At 41.5% G+C, this 20,474-nt stretch overlaps 1 protein-coding gene and 1 pseudogene across 1 annotated transcript in view; one reads left to right on the forward strand and one right to left on the reverse strand.

Moving 5' to 3' along the window:
• Positions 1-20,474, reverse strand: part of AVEN (apoptosis and caspase activation inhibitor) — a 194,966-nt gene that overhangs the window by 105,297 nt on the left and 69,195 nt on the right. The gene's annotated exons all lie outside the window — the stretch shown is intronic.
• The window catches only part of LOC111181558 (lupus La protein homolog), a 40,968-nt pseudogene continuing 24,582 nt past the window's right edge, over positions 4,089-20,474 (forward strand).

The following is a 20,474-nucleotide window of genomic DNA, read 5'->3' on the forward strand; positions in this document are numbered from 1 at the left end:
TTTTTTGCAGTACGCGAGCCTCTCACTGTTGTGGCCTCTCCCGTTGCGGAGCACAGGCTCCGGACGCGCAGGCTCAGCGGCCATGGCTCACGGGCCCAGCCGCTCCGCAACATGTGGGATCTTCCCAGACCGGGGCACGAACCCGCGTCCCCTGCATCGGCAGGCAGACTCTTAACCACTGCGCCACCAGGGAAGCCCCTCAAAACACAATTTTGACTATGGCAACTTCTCTTGCCTAAGTACTTTTAATGGCCAGTCTTTACTGCACAGATCTTGTCTTCTTCATCTTTCATCTCCGATATCAAACAGGGTGTTCTATGTTATCCACCCTCTTCCATTAGCTTCTTTAACTTTCTGTTATTGCATTAGGTTATAGCAAACTTTCTGAACAAAAAATGGCTTTTGAACATATAATATTTTATTTTTTAATATTGATTTATTTATTTTTGGCCGCACTGGGTCTTAGTTGTGGCATGCATGCGGGATCTTAGTTCCCCGACCAGCGATTGAACCCGGGCCCCTGCATTGGGAGCATGGAGTCTTACCCACTGGGCCACCGGGGAAGTCCCTGAACATATAATAAAGATGTTCAGCTTCACTTAGAATGAGAGATCTGAAAATTAAAACTAAGTAAGGTATTATTTTTCATCAGTTTGGCAAAGATAAAGTTCGACAACACATTATTTTGGCTAGGGTATGGGGAACTATTCTCATACATTGTTGATGGGAGCGTAAATTAGTACAATCTTTTTGGAGAATAATTTGACGATATGTATCAAAAATGACCATAACTTTGACCCAGCATCCCATTTATCCTACAGAAATATACATACAAGATATATATGGAGGGCTTCCCTGGTGGCGCAGTGGCTGGGAGTCCACCTGCCGATGCAGGGGACACAGGTTCGTGCCCCAGTCCGGGAAGATCCCACATGCCGAGGAGCGGCTGGGCCTGTGAGCCATGGCCACTGAGCCTGCACGTCCAGAGCCTGTGCTCCACAACGGGAGAGGCCACAACAGTGAGAAGCCCGCGTACCGGGAAAAAAAAAAAAAAGATATATATGGAGAATATTCACTGCAGCATTGGAACAGCAACAAGTGGAGAATAACCAAAATGTCTATCAACAGGGTGATGGTTATGTAAATTGCAGTATATCCACAAAATGTAATTCTAAAGAGTCAAAAAGAATGATGCAATCTCTGTGCATGATTTTTTTTTTTTTCTTTTTTTGCGGTACGTGGGCCTCTCACTGTTGTGGCCTCTCCCATTGCGGAGCACAGGCTCCGGACGTGCAGGCTCAGCGGCCATGGCTCACAGGCCCAGCCGCTCGGCGGCACGTGGGATCTTCCCAGACCGGGGCACGAACCCGCGTCCCCTGCCCCGGCAGGCAGACTCTCAACCACTGCGCCACCAGGGAAGCCCTGTATTGATATATTTTAAAAGTAAATTTTAAATACGTAAATGTCTAAGGAACATCAATATTTTAAAGATGGCATTAAGGCAGAAGGCATAACAATAAAGAAAGTAACAATACTTGTAAGGAATACTTTTAGTATCTTTTAATAAATATCTAAAAATATTATACTAAAAAGGTAAGGAAGAAAGCCATCTCTGTATTCATGGATACTATGGCAGGAGATCCCAAGAATGCATCTAAAATAAAGTCTGGTTTTTGAAGGCTGTTTAAGTATGAAAACTCAATTCATTTCAACAAACATTTATAGATGTCCTACTATATGCCAAGTAACCCGCCAGGTGCTGGCACCTCAAGAATGAAAGGCACTGCGTCTGCCCTCAAGGAACTTAAAAGTCATGAGGGAGACAGAGCCCAAACATTACAACCTGAGAACACAGGTTCAAGGGACAGAGACAACATAGAGAAAGGATTGACTGGTTGTAATGGGCCATCCGGGAAAGTTCCAGGAAGGAAATGAGGATGACTGAGGCTCTAAGAAAAAGGGAAGAGTTGGTTAGGGGCGTACTCAGATAAAACAACCGGTAAAAGGGTAGAGAGTCTGGTATGTTCAGGAAACTCTAAGTAGCTGCTATCGTTAAAAGAAGGGTGAACTTGAGAGAGGAGACAGGACCTTGGCCAAGGCCAGATCTTGGGAAGTCTCGTGTGGCACTCCTGTCTACACCTCCAGCACCAAAACCTTTATGAAGGCCTGCCTCGGGGAGGGAGGCCAACACTGTTTAGCCTCCTGGGTTCTGCGTGCTTCACAGTATTCCTGAGACAATTTCTTAACAATTAATACCTTGACCATGTCAACGTAATACTTACAGCCATTATTCCCTGAGCCAAAAATTAAACAAGCCTTCAAATCCCTTCATTCATTTCCCTTTTCCTCCTTGTAGTATCTCTCATCTCGTTATCCTTGAGCCCATGCTCTTCCATTCTCATCAAACCTGTCTCCTTGAAGGCGGGAGACGTTTTGCCCAAATGAATCCACGTACATGAGAAAGAAATTTCCTTCCCAGTCTATGGGAATAGACACAGACTCTCAAATTGAAGCTCTGCATTCACATCGTTTAGCACATTTTCTCTACAACCTCAGTAATTCTATAACCTGTATGCTCAGTTTCTAATTCACTCCCTTTCTGAATTCACCTAGCATATACTAAACATAACACTGGACCCTTGTCAAGAATTATGCTACTGATTTTTTATCTACTGTATTTCCAGTTTGCCTGAGCGTAACATTGCTCTTTAGGGTTCCAGGAGAATAAAGAGTGTAGATACAAACAAAACAAAATGACCTATGGCATTAATTGTTTATATTATACATCCTCTTCTGCTTCCTCTGACTTTGAGCTAAAGATTATCACTCCTTTTTCTTTCATTTCAATGTCACCCTTTACAGCTTCTTCTTCTCAGCCCACTTACAAGCTCAAGTTTCCTACACTTGAAGATGTTTTAAATATTCTACAATCCATGCACACCCTTTCCTTGGCCTTGTCTCTCCCTCAACCTTTGCCTCTTCTCCAACAAACTTCTTAACATGAGCTACACCTACTTTCCCTCCGTTTTCTTCTCACTCATCCTTCAGACCCCAACACCCTGGCTTCTGTACTCATTGCCCCATTGAACTTGGCCCTCGCCAAGGTGACTGCCAAGCCACAACTACTGGCACTTTAAAATCCTCATCCTGGGACTTCCCTGGCGGTCAAGCGGTTAAGACTCCACGCTCCCAATGCAGGGGGCCGGGGTTCAATCCCTGGTCAGGGAATTAGATTCCACATGCCACAACTAAAAAAAAAAAAAAGAAGAAGATCCCACATGCCACAACAAAGATCCCGCATGCAGCAACTAAGATCTGGCACAGTTAAATAAATTAATTAAATAAATAAAATTTGTAAAAACTCCTCATCCTGCTTTACTGCTCTATGGCATTTAACATCTTTGATCACTTCCTTTGCTTTCTTCCTTTCCACCAGAAACTCTTTCTTATCTCTACCCCTCTCTCAAGCCCAAACCCCTCTTCTGTACATCACTCAAATATTGACATTCCCTGGGAGTACCTCTCGGTACAGGTTTCCAAGGAGAATACTCCCTTCCTCTTTTGTGTTCATACCCTTTCTATGTACCTCTGTCAGGTGCTCGTCACATATTTGCATATCCATCCACTCCACTAGCTTGAAAGCTCCTCAAAGGCAGGAACCAAGTCCTGTTCCCCTTTGTACCCCTACCAACCTCCCCAGGGTCCTAGCACAGTACCCAAACACACGGTGTTGTATAACAGATGTTTCTGGAATGAACATCAAATCAGTAATCAAAAGTTAATACAGATTATTTGTATTTTTAAAATATATACACATGTAATATTAAGATTATTCTGTTTACAGTTCCTACGAATGAAATTTATTTTAAATATTTAACCAAATAATAAAAGTTAGAGTATTTATAGTTTATCATTTTAGTTACCTGTACTACAGCATCTAGTTCATCCGGTCTCAAAGGCTATAAAAAGTTACAAGGTACCTTCAGCCAAATGAGCCAGTGTGGGCTCAAAAGCTAATTCACTTCATGCCAAATGGCAAGCATCTCTAGTGTCCATTATAGGACAAGGGAGAAGGGGCGGCAGGTGCCATGCTGGGCCACGAAGGTAGCAGGAAGAAGCCCCTAAAGCAACCCAAGAAGGAGGCCAAGGAGATGGACGAGGAAGATAAGGTATTCAAACAGAAACAGAAAGAGAAGCAGAAGAAACTTGAGGAGCTAAAAGCAAAGGCCAGGAATTCCCTGGTGGTCCAGTGGTTAGGACTCAGTGCTTTCACTGCCATGGCCCAGGTTCAATCCCTGATTGGGGAACTAAGATCCCACAAGCTGCACGGCACAGCCTAAAATAAAATAAAAGCGAAGGCCGTGGTGGAAAAGCTCCCCGGCCACAGGTGGAATACAAATCTGGCAAAAAGTAAGCTGTTCCTTGTGCCTGAGGCAATGCTGATCCTTAAATCCATTCCTGTTTAAACATCTGGATTCGCCGCCATAACATCTGTCGTCACCTATAGCTAGAATGAAATATTGTCTTGGACCCTGCTGTACATTTAAGAAAACACTTTTGTAAGAAACAAACAAACAACAACAGCAACAACAAAAACCTAGGGAAAATCTTATTATTTGTCCACTCCCAACTATGAGGGAGAAGGTACTTACGTACTCAATTACAGTCACCCTAGAATAAGCCAAGCAAGCCAGTAAGGCAGAAGAAAATGGAGGCATGGGCTACTTCCCAAGTTCAAGGACCATGTCCACTACTAAAGTATCACACACACCATGAATACAAAATAATTTTAAGAGGAAATTATTCGGGAAAGACCACGGTAGCACAGGAGGAAAAGTTTGATAGACTTCAAATTTAAATTGCATCTTAACTGAGAAGGATGCTTCTATCCTTCAGGGAAATCACTCTCACCTCTATCTATAAGGTCACATAAAACCACTGCCAAACATTAATTTCCTAAATACCTACCACACACAATTCACTCTTCTCCATTCAAGTAAACACAGCTCTAGAGCTCAAAAATCCATTCAATTACAATAGCAAGATGTCTAGATCACCCAGGGTTTATGTGGCCATAGTAACAAAAGATATATTTTAGAGCCAAATTCTCTTCGTCTGGCCTAGTTTGAATCAGAGTGGGTACCAAGGTGGCTATACAGATGACAGCAGCTCACAAGCACAGGACTGGGATGGGAGCGGGGGTGATTACCTTCAGTTAGAAAAATGCCGGTTGTCTTCCACATCAAAAAAGAAAAAAATCCATTCTAATTTTCAAGGGTACAGGTGGAGAAAGTTGGAAGAAGCAAAGCACTGAGAAGACAGCAAAACACCTTGCAACCTATTCCCTGAGCTATTAAAAGATGACTCCTAAATTTATCCCACTTTGTCTTTCAATATAGAGGCTCGCCCATAATTGGCAGCACCTGTAGTATTTGTTGGTTAGAGGGAAGTGTGAAATTAAGTCTCATTTACTGCAATTTCAGTATTTCTCCTCTTTCTGAGTCAGTCATCAACACGCTCAAGGGCAAAAATTAAGATAAATCTCTGATAAGATATAAAATTGCATAAATAATGAAACAGAATTAACTTTTTTTTTAAATGGCTCCCAAACAGCATAAACAGAAAAATAGAGAGTAATCATGCATTAGGTTTTTGTATAACAACTCAACTCAAATTTATCTAATTTTCTCAGATAGTTGAACGGGATATGGGATGAAACTAACTGTCTAACTGAGGAAAACAATACAGACAAAAATGTCAATCAACCAAAAACTACATTTGAGTATCTAACATGGCGCTACAGGAAGACAGCCACATACACACAAGAATGCCACATCTGACATGACCTTTGTCCACAGGATCTAAAAAAGGAAATAAACAAAACATTTCAAGGACACACACAGATTTCCAGGTATCCCAGTATTAGTAAACAAGATTTTTCCATCTACTTCTAGTCTCACAAGCTCAACTCTTTTTTTTTTTTTTTTTTTTTTTTTTTTTTTGCGGTACGCGGGCCTCTCACTGCTGTGGCCTCTCCCGTTGCGGAGCACAGGCTCCGGACGCGTAGGCTCAGCGGCCATGGCTCACGGGCGCAGCCGCTCCGCACCATGTGGGATCTTCCCGGACCGGGACACGAACCCGCGTCCCCTGCATCGGCAGGCGGACTCTCAACCACTGCGCCGCCAGGGAAGCCCTCAACTCTTCTTAATTGAGATGAATAACACCTGAGTTATCAGTGTCAACATTTCTTAAGCATCAGATTCTCTACCTAGACAAGTCCCTGAAAGGACCACTGACAAGTATCAGATGGTTATCTTTCTACAACTTTGCACTGAAAAGGATACAAAACATCTTGGTTAGTGACTACCTGTCCAAGAATTCAATAGAAAACGATATGCTTACCTTTCAGATACCACAGAGGATGCTAATCATGTAACATCACTGCCCTTTTTTTGTTTGTTTTTTAAATAGCACATACATCCTTGCCTATCAGAAAACCCTATAGGATCTACACCCATCAGCATTCAAAGTACTCTCTTAAGGTTTATCTTTTTGCTAAAGCTTTTGCCTTAGTGACTCAAAGAGACTGCTGAAATATACTTGGGCAAAGGATTAATTTTTTTTGTAAACCCAGATAGCAACCAAATTGTGAGAAAGAAGGAAGATGTAAATTAAGTTGACTTTTTGGGTTGAGCATATAATTACATTCTTTGTTAAGAATGTAAGCAGACAAGAATCTCATTAAGTATTTGGTGCCCTATTTGCCCCTAATACTCATAAAATCTGAAGGCATAATCCACAATGTACAATGCTTAAACCATGGAGACTGCAGAGAATAACATCCTAGACCAGAAGGTATCTCAAGCAGTTATCTCATCTCACCTTCTGCCCTCCAATACTAAACTAGTCATGAAAAAGTGACAATAACCTCATTTTAAAGAGCATCGTGAATTTTAGAATTCTGAGAATAAAGTGAGCAATGAAGCAGGAGTAATAAAAGAAGGATAAGAAATATGAGGGGAAGGGAGGGAATGGGAATTAAAAATAAAAGCACCATTCTGTTAAATTCCACATATTACTTGCTTTTTCAAAATCAAACAAGAGTAGCTCATCTCTCTCCCATAATCAGCAAATGATGTTACCTATTCCTTGGCAACCAGAGAGAGACGGAGGGGTGACTACTGGCCTAAACATTCAGTGATGTAACATAACTCACTATAAGAGAAGCTAAGAGTGGCAATAAGCAACTAAAACAGTAAGAAATGCATTTCCTTTACTAAGCATCTTCAAATACAAAGTATCCTCTATAAAGTAAAGATAGCTGAGAAAAACCTATCCTTGAATGATCATTTGAGTGTGCTAAATTTAATTTAAAACTCTACCCTAAAGCTTTCTTAAGTAAAAACTCGGGGGCATAATTCAACCTTTTATGGTGACCCTGGTCATTATAAAGTGACACTTTTAGGATACTGGTACCTGTCGGCCTGTTTGCCTTCACTGTAATGAACATTTTGAGCTGTGGCTTTCGACGTCTAGCTTCCCCGCCTTCTCCCCGACACGAGTTTGCTGCTGTCACTCCTCGCTATTGTCAGCATGCTTGCCCCCATTTTCCCCGCCCTGCTCCAACTTGCTGACCCTACTTTTCAGCCTCCGTGTCTCTTCTCTTGCTTTTCCCTCAACCCCAATGCCCTTCTCCAATGCAGTCTCTCACCAAACTCTCTGACGTCTGTCCATCTGAAAGCTGAAAAGTATGGATTTCAGTTCAATTTTAATTTGCATGTCTCTTATCATGAGTAGGTTGAGCATCTTTTCACATGTTTAAGAGCCATTTGCATTTCATTTCCTGTGAACAGTCTGCTGATAGCCTTTGCCCATTTTTAATACGGTTGTTAAAACTCATTATATACATACTGGAAATTAGTCCTCTGTAATATGAGTTATGATCCTCCAACTGCCACCACCAGGCACATCATCACATGTATTTTGGCTCTGTTTATGGTCTTTGCCATGCAGAAATTCTTAATTTTTATGATTAAATTTAAGTCTTTTATGGTTTCTGGATTTTGTGTGATATTTAGAAAGACCTTCCCCATTCTGACATTAGAAAAGAATCTGTCAGTGATTTGTTCTCTAATACTTTTATGGGTTTTTTCTTTTTTTTTACACTTAAAACTTTGACCGGGACTTCCCTGGTGGCACAGTAGTTAAGAATCCGCCTGCCAATGCAGGGGACACGGGTTCGAGCCCTGGTCCAGGAAGATCCCACATGCCGCGGAGCAACTAAGCCCGTGCACCACAACTACTGAGCCTGTGCTCTAGAGCCCATGCTCCACAGCTACTGAGCCCGTGTGCCACAACTACTGAGCCTGCGCTCTAGAGCCCATGCGCCACAGCTACTGACTGAGCCCGTGAGCCTAGAGGCCGTGTTCCATAAGAGAAGCCACTGCAATGAGAAGCCTGTGCACGCAACAAGAGAGTAGCCCCCGCTCGCCACAACTAGAGAAAGCCCGTGTGCAGCAACGAAGACCCAACACAGCCAAAAATAAATAAATAAATTTACTAAAACAAAAAAATTGGACCCACATAGACTTTATTCGCTTATACAGTCTGAGGTTTGTATCCCACTTTTTTCCCAGATGGTGACTCCACTTGGACCAACATCACTAATTGACAAATCTGTCTTTTTCCCAGTAATATGAAATGCTTGAAGTTTGGGGTGTTTAGGGTATTTGTTTATGTCATGATTCTTTGATGCTTAGGATTTCTAGGATAATGGCATTCAGCTAAGCTAGAATTAAGAGCAATCTAGACTTTAAAGCATTGCCTTATACCTTCTTAAAGAATTTATCTGTGAGCTCCTTGGGGCAGACATCTTGACCCATGTACCTTTCTGTGACTAGCACATAGTAACTGCTTATTAAAGGTCCTTTGAATGATTAGCGATCTACATTTTTTAAGACCAAGTATAGATACAGATTCTCTTAGGACTTGGAAGAGAGTTGCATCACTGTTGTTTAATTATGTGTATGTCCCAAAGGGTAGTTTTGCCAAACTTCCCTGTCCACTCTAGCCCTTTCTTCTTTGACAAAAGTCCTTCAGTCTAGTCAAAATGTAGTATCCTCCCTAGAGTCAATTAACATTTTTTTTAATTATTTATTTTATTTATTTTTGTCTGTGTTGGGTCTTTGTTACTATGCGTGGGCTTTCTCTAGTTGTGGCGAGCGGGAGCTATTCTTTGTTGCAGTGCGCAGGCTTCTCATTGCGGTGGCTTCTCTTGTTACGGAGCACGAGTTCTAGGTGCGCAGGCTTCAGTAGTTGTGGCCCACAGGCTCTAGAGCACAGGCTCAGTAGTTGTGGCGCATGGGCTTAGTTGCTCAGCGGCATGTGGGATCTTCCTGGACCAGGGCTCGAACCCGTGTCCCCTGCATTGGCAGGCGGATTCTTAACCACTGAGCCACCAGGGAAGCCCCTAGAGTCAATTAACATTTAATCACAATTCAACCAGTTATATTACAACCACTATGGAAAACAATTTGACAGTTTCTTAGAAAACTGAACATATATCTACTCTATGATCCAGCATACTCCGAGGTATTTACCTGAGAAAAATGAAAACATGTGACCACGAAAAGACTTGTATGTAAATGTTCGTAGAAATTTTATTCATAATAGCCCACAACTGAAACTAAAACAAATGTCTGTGAACAGAATCAATAAACAATTGTGCTATATTCATATGACAGGACACTAGTCAGCAAAAATAAAAAAGGAATAAACTGCATGCAGCAACACAGGTGAATCTCAAAGCATTACACTGTATGAAAAGAAGCCAAACATAAAGAGTATATACTGTGTAATTACATTTGAATCATGATGATAGCAATCAAACCATGGTTCCCTAGGGAGCAAGGCAGAGAGAGGAAACGGCCTTTCTGGAGTGATGGTAATGTATTCTATCAGTGATTTTCAATATGCTGGCTCTGAACCAGCAGCACCTGGGGATTGTTGGAAATGTAAGCGCAAGTCCCCACCCCAGACCCACTGAATCTGAAATTCTGGGGGTGGGTGCAGCAATCTATGCTTTAACAAGCCATCCAGGTGTTTCTGATGCTCCCTGAAGGCTGAGAGCCACTCTTCTATATCTTGTTTGTGAGGGTGATTACACAGGTGTATACAATTGTCAAAGCTCATCTATATGTTCGCTTAGGATACGAGCATTTTGTAAGCAAGTGACAACTCGATTTTTAGAATTTGGATATATTTCTTTAAATATTATCTTTAACACAAATCTATCTCCTCCTCCTGTTTTCTACATCTTGATACATGGCAAAAGAATCCATCTGGAAGCTTGAATGAGAAACTTCCCTTTTCCACTCCTTCCCCTCCTTTGCTCTATGCACCTCTGGAATGCCCCTCCCTCTTCCATTCTTACCCTCCATTTCTAGTATTTCTAATCCCACACCCTAGTTCAACAGACACTCTTTTTTTTTTTAACCTGGTCTAGCAGAACAGCCTACCTCTGTCCTTGTCTGATTCAGGCTCTAAACTGCCGGAACTATTTCCCTATGTCAGTTCAGTGCTTTCCTGCTGCTTTTCTAAAGACCATGGCTCCAATCTATCTAAAGCACAAAGTCTACACCAAAAACCTTTGACAACCTGGTCACAGCCCAACATATCCAGTCTCATCCTGAGCCATTGGCCCCCTTGGACCTTACACTGCACCAACATTGGCAGTCAAGATTCTCCTAATATGCCAACCATGTTCTTGCCTCCAAACCCTTCATTCAAGGTGCTTCTCGTCTCTCAAATGCCATCTCTCCCACCTCCCTGCCTGGTGTAATCCTAGCTGCCCATTAAAATCCAGCTAAAATATCACCACTTTCAAAGTTCCCTATCATCATACCCCAGGCAGAATTAATTCCTTCCTTTTCTGTGCTTAGATTTTTCTACTTCAGAGAACGTGTATCTATCTATGCCTCACTCTTTTTTACATGCACATTTCGGTCTTCAAGTCAGTAGGTCTAGGTAATCTCTATCACTCCACCACTTAATGACCTTTCAATGGGTCTCTATTACCTACTAGACAAATTGTAAATTCCTTAGCAGAAAGTCCAGTACAAGTCTATCTTCAGGCCCCTTAATATCTCTCTGACCCACGTCTCACACTGTTAGCAGAACGACAGCCCTCAAAGCACCATGCTCCCCTGAGTTTCCAGACGTTTCCCTGGGCTTCTGCCTCTGCCACGAACATCCTCCCTCCCCCTCATCTCTTCCTCTTTCCCGATCTCCTCGATCTCCTCCTCTCGTGCTCTCTAGTGAGAGGAGAGTGCTAGGAGTCAAACTACAACAAACCAGTAACAGGTCACCAGGTCTAAGAACGAGGAATAGGCAACAAGGAAGACCAGAAGCCAAGGAAACGTGAGTCAAGGCAAGAGGGAAGAAGAGGCTGAGCTGACCTCTCCCAGCAAATGCTGGAGACATGCGTAAAGCCTGGTGTCCACCTTTGAGAAGCTCTTTCAGTGGAGATTGAACAGACATATAAACAAATGTCTGCAATGCAGTGTACGACAAAAGAATGCTGTTATACGAAAAAGGACACACATCAAATATAGACAGACACATAGATAAATTAAAGGCATGTCGTGAGATTTAACCAAAGATCAAGGAGATCACTAAGCACAAACACTGTTGAACTCCAACACCATCACTGCTGCAATGTATTAACTAGTAAATCCCTGTTGAATTATTTGCCCCCAGGTAAGTCATTTAACCTTTCAGAGCCTCAATTTCCTCATTGTAAGATAAGAGAACTTGATCAGATATGGAGATTTCTTTGAGCAGTAAAATATTCACAAACAAAAGCAGAATCCTAGACACTGTATATATGGACTTTGTCAACAAGAGGAGAGAGGAGAATGACTTTTGGGTACTCAACTAGATAAGAAAATAAAACCAATGGATGGGATTTTATATTCACGTCGGTGAATATGACATTGAATTTTAAAATCCTGAAAACTGCAGCTTATAATGGATCTGCTGACACAACCTCAACCATACTAGCAAATGCACTCCCATAATCAGGTTGTTATGGCAACTAGAATACTTGGGTTAAAAAGAGGAAGAGAGTGTATGTGTGTGTGTCTCAGATTGCTGCCACTCCTATCATTTTAAATGTTTTACACAAATTATCTCAAACTAATTCTCCGCTTAGCACACAACAAGCCTCTTGTTAATGTTTCGCGATAAACAAGAAGAATAAAATGAACTTCTTAAAACTGATTCTTCCGGAGGGGTTCAAAGAGCACCGAGCCAATGTCTACCCCCGACACACCTCCTCTAGAAAACCTCCCTAATCTCTCCAGGTGACACTGTTTCCTCCTGCATGTAAGCCCCATGTGATTGACTATTCTATAGCCACTTTAGTAACTGTCACACTAAGGACAACATTGTTCGTTTGTATGCTTGTCTCCCTCACTCCACGTCAGCTGCCTGGGAACAGTTTATCCTTAGTCACCCTTGCACAATGATCCAGATATTTTAGGCGCTAAACTGTTCAACTGAGGACTAAAGTATCAATCCTATCGAATAATAAATAGGAAATCTCTACAGAACATATTTTACTTTATCAAACATTTCTTATAAAACATATTTCATTTCTCTTATTTATTATTCATGAGAATTTCTCCTACGAGAGAAAATTGAGAAGTAAATGGTATGTCTCATGGAAAGAATTACAGGCTGGGATTCTGATTCTTGAGGTTCTACTGTTCTAATATATCTACTGTTAACCAGCTGCAAGATCTGCATCCTTGGGTAAATGCCAACCTCTCAGATGCTCAGCATTCTTATCTAGAAAATGAGGTGTCTGGACCATCTGAGGAGAGCCCTTTCTGCCTATGAGCCAGTGCGACCAAGAAACCAAAAAAACGTTAAAGAAATCTGGACACGTCGAAAACCATTCATAGAAGAATTTTTTTTAATTATTCTCAACCAGGTAGGGGTGGGAATGGAAATATGCATGGGCATATTTTCTCCTAGAGTGGCTTTTTCAAACCATACCCCATACAGAGAGATTAATTTATCCACTCCTTTCCTACCTCCCTGGAATACCCGCATGGAGAGAAGTTATGATGAGTATGTGTTACATGTAAATAGTGGAGACAAGAGAAAACAAAATGAAGCTGAAACCACCATTTAAAACAGAGAAAAAGGCCTATTACAAAGATTACATATAAGAGTATGTTGACCCCTGCCTATAAAGGTTGTATTCTTTCACATGCCCCAAGTAACTAAGAAGGTAAGCCTTACCAGATCCACAGCCCAGCTTGTTCAGTATTTTCTCTAGTGATCTTTCCCCTCCCAAAGCTCCTCCTCAGGGAGCTTCCCCAGTTTCAGCAAATGGCATCTCCATCCACAGTTACTCAAGCCAGACTACCGAGAGTCATTCTCAACATTCACATCTCCATCACTTCACTCTCCAGCACTCCCCAATTCATCAGCAACGTCCATCTTTCATACTTGCAAAATATTCCTTTAATCTGTCCACTTCTTTCCTTTTCCACTGTTATTACCTTAGTCTAAGGAACTGCTATGGACTGTTTGTGTGCCCCCAAATCCATATGTTGAATCCCTAATCCCCAATGTGATGATACTAGGAGGTGGGGTCTTTGGGGGGTAATTATGTTCAGATGAGGTCACAAGAGTAGAGCTCCCATGATGGGATTAGTGCCCTTATAAGAAGACGAAGGGACAACAGAGCTTCCTTTCTTGGCTATGTGAGGATACCGAAAGAAGGGAGCCATCTGCGAGGCAGGAAGAAGGCCCTCACCAGAGCCTGACCATGCTGGTGCTCTGAACTTGGACTTTCCAGCCTCTGGGACACTGAGAAACAAACGCCTGTTGATTAAGACACCAGTCTATGCACGGAAACAACAAAAATGTCCACTGAAAGGATAAAGAAGATGTGATTGTATATATACAATGGAATACTACTCAGCCATAAAAAAGAATGACATAATGCCATTTGCAGCAACATGGATGGACTTATCATACTAAGTGAAGTAAGTCAGACAGAGAAAGACAAATACCATATGCTATCACCTATATGTGGAATCGAAAACATGACACAAATGAACCTACCTACAAAACAGAAACAAACTCACAGACAGAGAACAGCCTCGTGGTTGCCAAGAGGGACAGAGGGTGGGGGAGGGGTGGATCGAAAGTTAGGGATTAGCAGATGCAAACTACAATATATAGAATGGATAAACAGCAAGGTCCTACTGTATAGCACAGGGAACTATATTCAATATCCTGTGATAAACCATGATGGAAGAGAATTTTTAAAAGAATGTATAACTGAATCACTTTGCTACACAGCAGAAATCAACACATTGTAAATCAACTATACTTCAATTTTAAACAATACATACTAGTGAATTACAGATTTATTAAACTTGGATTAAGCATTTCTAATAAATTCTTTACATTTTTTTGTGTTTTTTTTGTTTCTTTTTTTTGGCGGTATGCGGGCCTCTCACTGTTGTGGCCTCTCCCGTTGCGGAGCACAGGCTCCGGACGCGCAGGCTCAGCGGCCATGGCTCACGGGCCCAGCCGCTCCACGGCATGTGGGATCTTCCTGGACCGGGGCACAAACCCGTGTCCCCTGCATCGGCAGGCGGACTGTCAACCACTGCGCCACCAGGGAAGCCCTACTTAATTTTTAAAAAGACACCAGTCTATGGTACTTTGTTACAGCAGCCTAAGCTAAGATAGGAACCATCATATTTTGCCTAGAACATCACAATCATCTCCTTACTAGTCTACCAATCTCTTCATTTCTTACGATGCCACATAGGACTCAGATCTTTTAAAAACATGGCAAGAGGACTTCCCTGGTGGCGCAGTGGATAGAGTCTGCACTCCCAATGCAGGGGGCCCGGGTCCAATCCCTGGTCAGGGAACTAGATCCCACATGCATCCTGCAACTAAAAGTTTGCAGGCCGCAAGTAAGGAGCTGGTGAGCTGCAACTAAGAAGCCCGCCTGTCTCAACCAAAGAGCCAGTGAGCCACAACCAAGGAGCCTGCCCGCCGCAACTAAGACCTGGTGCAACCAAATAAATTAAAAAAATAAAATAAAAACACGGCAAATCATGGAATGACTGAAACCTTCCTATAACTCCCCCCTTATCTTACGGCCTATCATTACATAGCTGTCATCAATATTATTTTTACTTACTCATGCCCACAGTAAAATGTATCTACCACTTCCCACTCATAGAGCTCTAGTCTAGAATTTATCCCTAACAGATTTATATACTACTACCTAATCTTGGGGCTTTCCTCCTATCCTCTGTCTTTCAAATAATCTATAAAAATGTTAAATGAAAACTGTCTCAACTCCTAGACGATCCCCAAAGCTCTTGCATTCTAAGAACTGACGTGTATTCCTACAGTTCTCTTGCTGGCTCAGACAACTGGGCTATCCACTTAAAGGTCCCCAAGGTTACTTAAGTGTTTAGCTATTTACTAAGCTTTTTAAAATAGATTTTAAGGTATATACTTTGTCAAAATATATTTTTAAATCTAAAATATAACCCCCGTTTCTATTCATTCATATAGTTATTTATTTCTGAAACTAAGCTACCCTTGCTTCAATAATTGCTCACCTAAGTATTCAAGGATTCTACACTTTTAAAAATAGATCTACCGGGCTTCCCTGGTGGCACAGTGGTTAAGAATCTGCATGCCAATGCAGGGGACACGGGTTCAAGCCGTGGTCCGGGAAGATCCCACGTGCCGCAGAGCAACTAAGCCCGTGTGCCGCAACTACTGAGCCCGCATACCACAACTACTGAAGCCCACGTGCCTAGAGCCCAGGTTCTGCAACAAGAGAAGCCATCACAATGAGAAGCCCGCACACCACAACGAAGAGTAGCCCCCGCTCGCTCCAACTAAAGAAAGCCTGCGCGCAGCAACGAAGACGCAATGTAGCCAAAAATAAATAAATAAATGAAGATAAATAAAGTGGCTGCACAATTCTATATTAAAAAAAAAAACGGATCTATCAAAACAAACTTATGGTTACAAGGGGGAAAGGTGGGGGGAGGGATAAATTGAGAGATTGGGACTGACATATACACACTACTGTATATAAAATAGGTAACTAATAAGAACCTACAGGGAACTCTACTCAGTACTCCGTAATGACCTACATGGGAAAAGAATCTAGAAAAAGAGTGGATATGTGTATATGTATAACTGACTCACTTTGCTGCACAGCAGAAAGTAACACATTGTAAATCAACTATACTCCAATAAAAATTAATTTTAAATAAATAAATACATAAATAAATATCAACCCTCCAGAAAGTTACTAATCTATAATTTTCAGAATTCCCTCTGGAACTTTTGTTACAGATAGAAGACTAACAAATTGTCAGGTTTCCTATACCATCACTGTTTATGTAGAAATGTTTAGTGCTTTCCCAATTTCACCCTTAATTTCTTTTAAAACACACAACTGCCATTTACTTCAAAATATTTATCCACAAAAAAACTCCTATGAAATAGTGTAATCATTAAGCTGATAATGACCAAATCAAAATTTTGGCCTTCCTACTCTGGAATGGATAGCACTAAAGATAACAACTCCAGTTAAACGGCCCATCTGAAAAAGAACATTAAAACTTACTGTGTAAAATGGGTGGTTAGACTAAATTATCTCTGAAGTTCTTCCAGCACTAAAATTAAACTAAATTCCATAATCATAACTGCTGACATTTATTGAGCATTTGCCATCTATGTGAGGCACTATGCTGGGTACTCTTCATGGATCACTCAGAATAAGTCTATAAGCATGTCACTAGGAGACCACTCCTAACACAGCAAAAGGCAAACGGGACACAGACGCTTTCTAAAAAAAAATGTCTCTGGTATAAAGCAAAATGGAAATGGAAGATCCCAAATTGTGGGGATTACCTTGTTCCCTGGGATTGGAGAGGCTGACTCTTGTATGAAGTGATTCCCTAAAGACTAGAGGCCTAGAGCCACTGAGAAGGGCATCAAAAACAAAAAACAGAGCCTATCCAAATAATCCAGTTTGCTCCAGAGAATGGCTCCTTGCCAGACTGATGAAGATGCAGTATCAGAGCTCATTGAGAAAGCAGACGTGATCTCACAATAGATGAAGAGCTACAGAGAAGTTCAAGAGTATTAGAAGAGCTCTAATAAACCTGGAAATCTGAAGGGCCCCAGTAACTGGGATCTAAAAGTATATGATGTGGCCATACCTAACATTCGGTTTTGGGACCATGTGTTCACTTTAGTGTCCCCACTAGGCTGCACGGTTCTCAAGGTTCTTACCTTTTTCTTTTTTTTTTTTTTAATCTACCCCCAGAACATAGCCTAGTCTAGGACCTGGAACATTAGAGGCACTTAATAAATATTTAATGAGAAATATTAGTAACCAATCTCCCCAGGAACATATCTATCCCACTCACTGGGGTGTGCCTGTAAAATGAGCCTTCTAAATTGTGGTCTGGAGACCTCTAGGGGTTGTCTGCAGGTCACTAGGAGAAGTCAAAATCTGAAGGAGGACAGATTGGATGGAAAGGGCCAAACACCAGGACACAGGTTAAAGCCCAAGATAAGAGAAACAAGTAAGTGCTATGGTAGAGTAATGAACTAAAGAAGTTTAAAAGTGAAACATAAAACAAATCCAAAGAAGATAAAATTGCAATCAGTTTATCTAAATGTGACACATATGAAGGCTTGTTTCCTATCAATTTTATTATAAAGTACAAGTCTAGTTCATATCCCCTCATAGCACCACACTCAGTTTAAAAATTTTTAATTAAATGTGAGTGGTATTCTAAAACATACTACTATTTGAGAGCCCATAAAAGAATAAAATGAATAATTTTAGAAGGAAAAAATCACCCCTTTATAAATGTTAAGCAGGGAAGCTAGAAAGGCAACATTCATTCTATATTAAATTCACTGCCCTGGGCTCCCCTGGTGGCGCAGTGGTTGAGAGTCCGCCTGCCGATGCAGGGGACATGGGTTCGTGCCCCGGTCCGGGAAGATCCCACATGCCGCGGAGCGGCTGGGCCCGTGAGCCATGGCCGCTGAGCCTGCGCGTCCGGAGCCTGTGCTCCGCAACGGGAGAGGCCACAACAGTGAGAGGCCTGCGTATCGAAAAAAAAAAAAAAAAATTCACTGTCCTTTTCTCAAGAACAGTCAATTCTTAGGGTCATCTGCCAGTCATCTGGGATCTCAGAGAAACTGCAGACCTCATTTTGGTAAAGTGTTGATTATGCTGGAGACACACCACTGTCAAAACTATACTGGGAGTCTCACATGTAAAGGAAAAGTCTCCATTATCTTTTTCCTTAGTAGGGCATCCTACTGGATTCATACCACAGTTCAACATCTTACTAGTTGGGTCAAATTGAGCAAGTTACTTAGCCCCTCTGTATCTCAATTTCCTCCTTTATAAAATATGATTGATAACAGTCTCTGCCCCAAAGCTACAAAAAGTAGATTATTACACACTCAAAGAATCTAGAATTGTGTCATGTACCTAGGAAGGAATCAAATATTTGTCAATTATTACAATTAATGGGCTAAAGTGATCTAGAATGACCCATGTAAGCCAACAAAGATTTGATGTCTTTAACAAGAGCAACCAAAAAAAGCATATTTTAGAAAGAATTTGCATGATTCTACAATACTCTTAAAATGCAACTTTTTTCTTTCTTTATTAACTGAAAAATGACACTTGATTGAGATTATGGATATTTAAAATGCCCTAAAAATAAGTAGTTGCCACAGAAGCAGTCCTGAAACACAAATCCTACTCATCTAAGAACTGGAGAACATAAAGAAGGGGCTATTTTTTTAATTTTTCCTTTATGAAAGCAGTTATGATTTTGCAAAGACTCAGAAACAGCTGTGAGCATACTTCTTGGTATGGACAAAACATTCTTGCAAGAAAGAACTTTGTAGGGAAAAGTCGTTTATCTTATTATACATGAAGCTCTTTAAAAATCTATGAAGACTATGAAACTTCTGAATTTCTTTGGTCAGTTTTATAGTGGAAATGGGTGAGTTCAGATTAACTTAAATTTAGAGAATAAAGGGAGTTGCAAAATGGAAGATACGGGGCTTCCCTGGTGGCACAGTGGTTGGGAGTCCGCCTGCCGATGCGGGGGACGCGGGTTCGTGCCCGGGTCCGGGAAGATCCCACATGCCGCGGAGCGGCTGGGCCCGTGAGCCATGGCCGCTGGGCCTGCGCATCCGGAGCCTGTGCTCCGCAACGGGAGAGGCCACAACAGCGAGAGGCCCGCGTACCGCAAAAAAAAAAAAAAAAAAAAAAGGAAGATGGAAGTTGAAACACCTGAACAAAAGAAAATTGTGCTTTATCACATGCATCAAAGAGAACATAAAATCCATCTCCCTGAGACTTTCCCTCCTCTTCCTATGGAGGTGGACGTGAGGAGAACAAGCCATTCACCCAACTAGCCGCTCAACCCATTAGATCCCCGAACAATATTATTCACAGCGACAACGCCTTGCTTCAAAGCAGAAAGTCCATCCTACAGAAAGAAGAAGCATTTTGGCTCATTTTTTCTATTCCATTTACGTGTATAAAATGGTCATAGTCATTAACTATTATCAGGCTTTCACATATGTAGATAATAAACACATATAAACCTCGTTAGGCATAATTTGACAACATAAAGAAGTGTTACACAAACAATCATGCCATAACATGACATGGGACAGGAGATACAGCCAGGGGTGTACCATCCATGGACAACTTGGGAGAGCAGAATTCTACAGCCTCCAGAGAAATGGGAGCATGGTCCTCAGCACTGGCTCTGAACCTGAGTATAATTTCCATCCATGCCCTTTTAGTGACCCCCCCCCATATTTCATCTTCCCCATTCTCATTTATCTAGCCAACCTGGAAGATGGAGAGGGAGAGAGAGAATCGGGATGAGAATGAAGAATGAATTTCAACAGGGGAGAAGGCAGCACACAAGTTATTCAAGGACCTCATGTTGTTGCACTCCTGAGAAAGTTAAGTAGGCACCCAAATGCTCTGCTTTTTCAGAAAGGAGCGGGGAGTTCAAATATCACAGGAAAATAAAAATTCATAGGAGAAAAACTGCTATTATTGGAAACAATTATACAATAATTTATAAAATTATACACTATTATGGATATTATGTAATTATACAGTATTACAGTCATTGGTCCTCATGAACACAATGACCCCATCTGATTCTTACGTCTCTCTTTTTAGATCTTCATGGAACTCAGGTCACATTCAAATGCTGAAAGTGGCTTAAAAATCAATGGCTTTAAACTTGGAGTGTTTATTATTGCAATGTTCTACTGTGTTTGATAAGGTAAACAAGCAAGATGGTCTTTTTCAGCAATAAAGCAGAACTGACTGGAATGCATTG

Source organism: Delphinapterus leucas, chromosome 2, assembly GCF_059928025.1.
Source record: "Delphinapterus leucas isolate spDelLeu-1000000601 "Yukka" chromosome 2, BTC_Dleu_Yukka2, whole genome shotgun sequence".
NCBI lineage: Eukaryota > Metazoa > Chordata > Mammalia > Artiodactyla > Monodontidae > Delphinapterus > Delphinapterus leucas.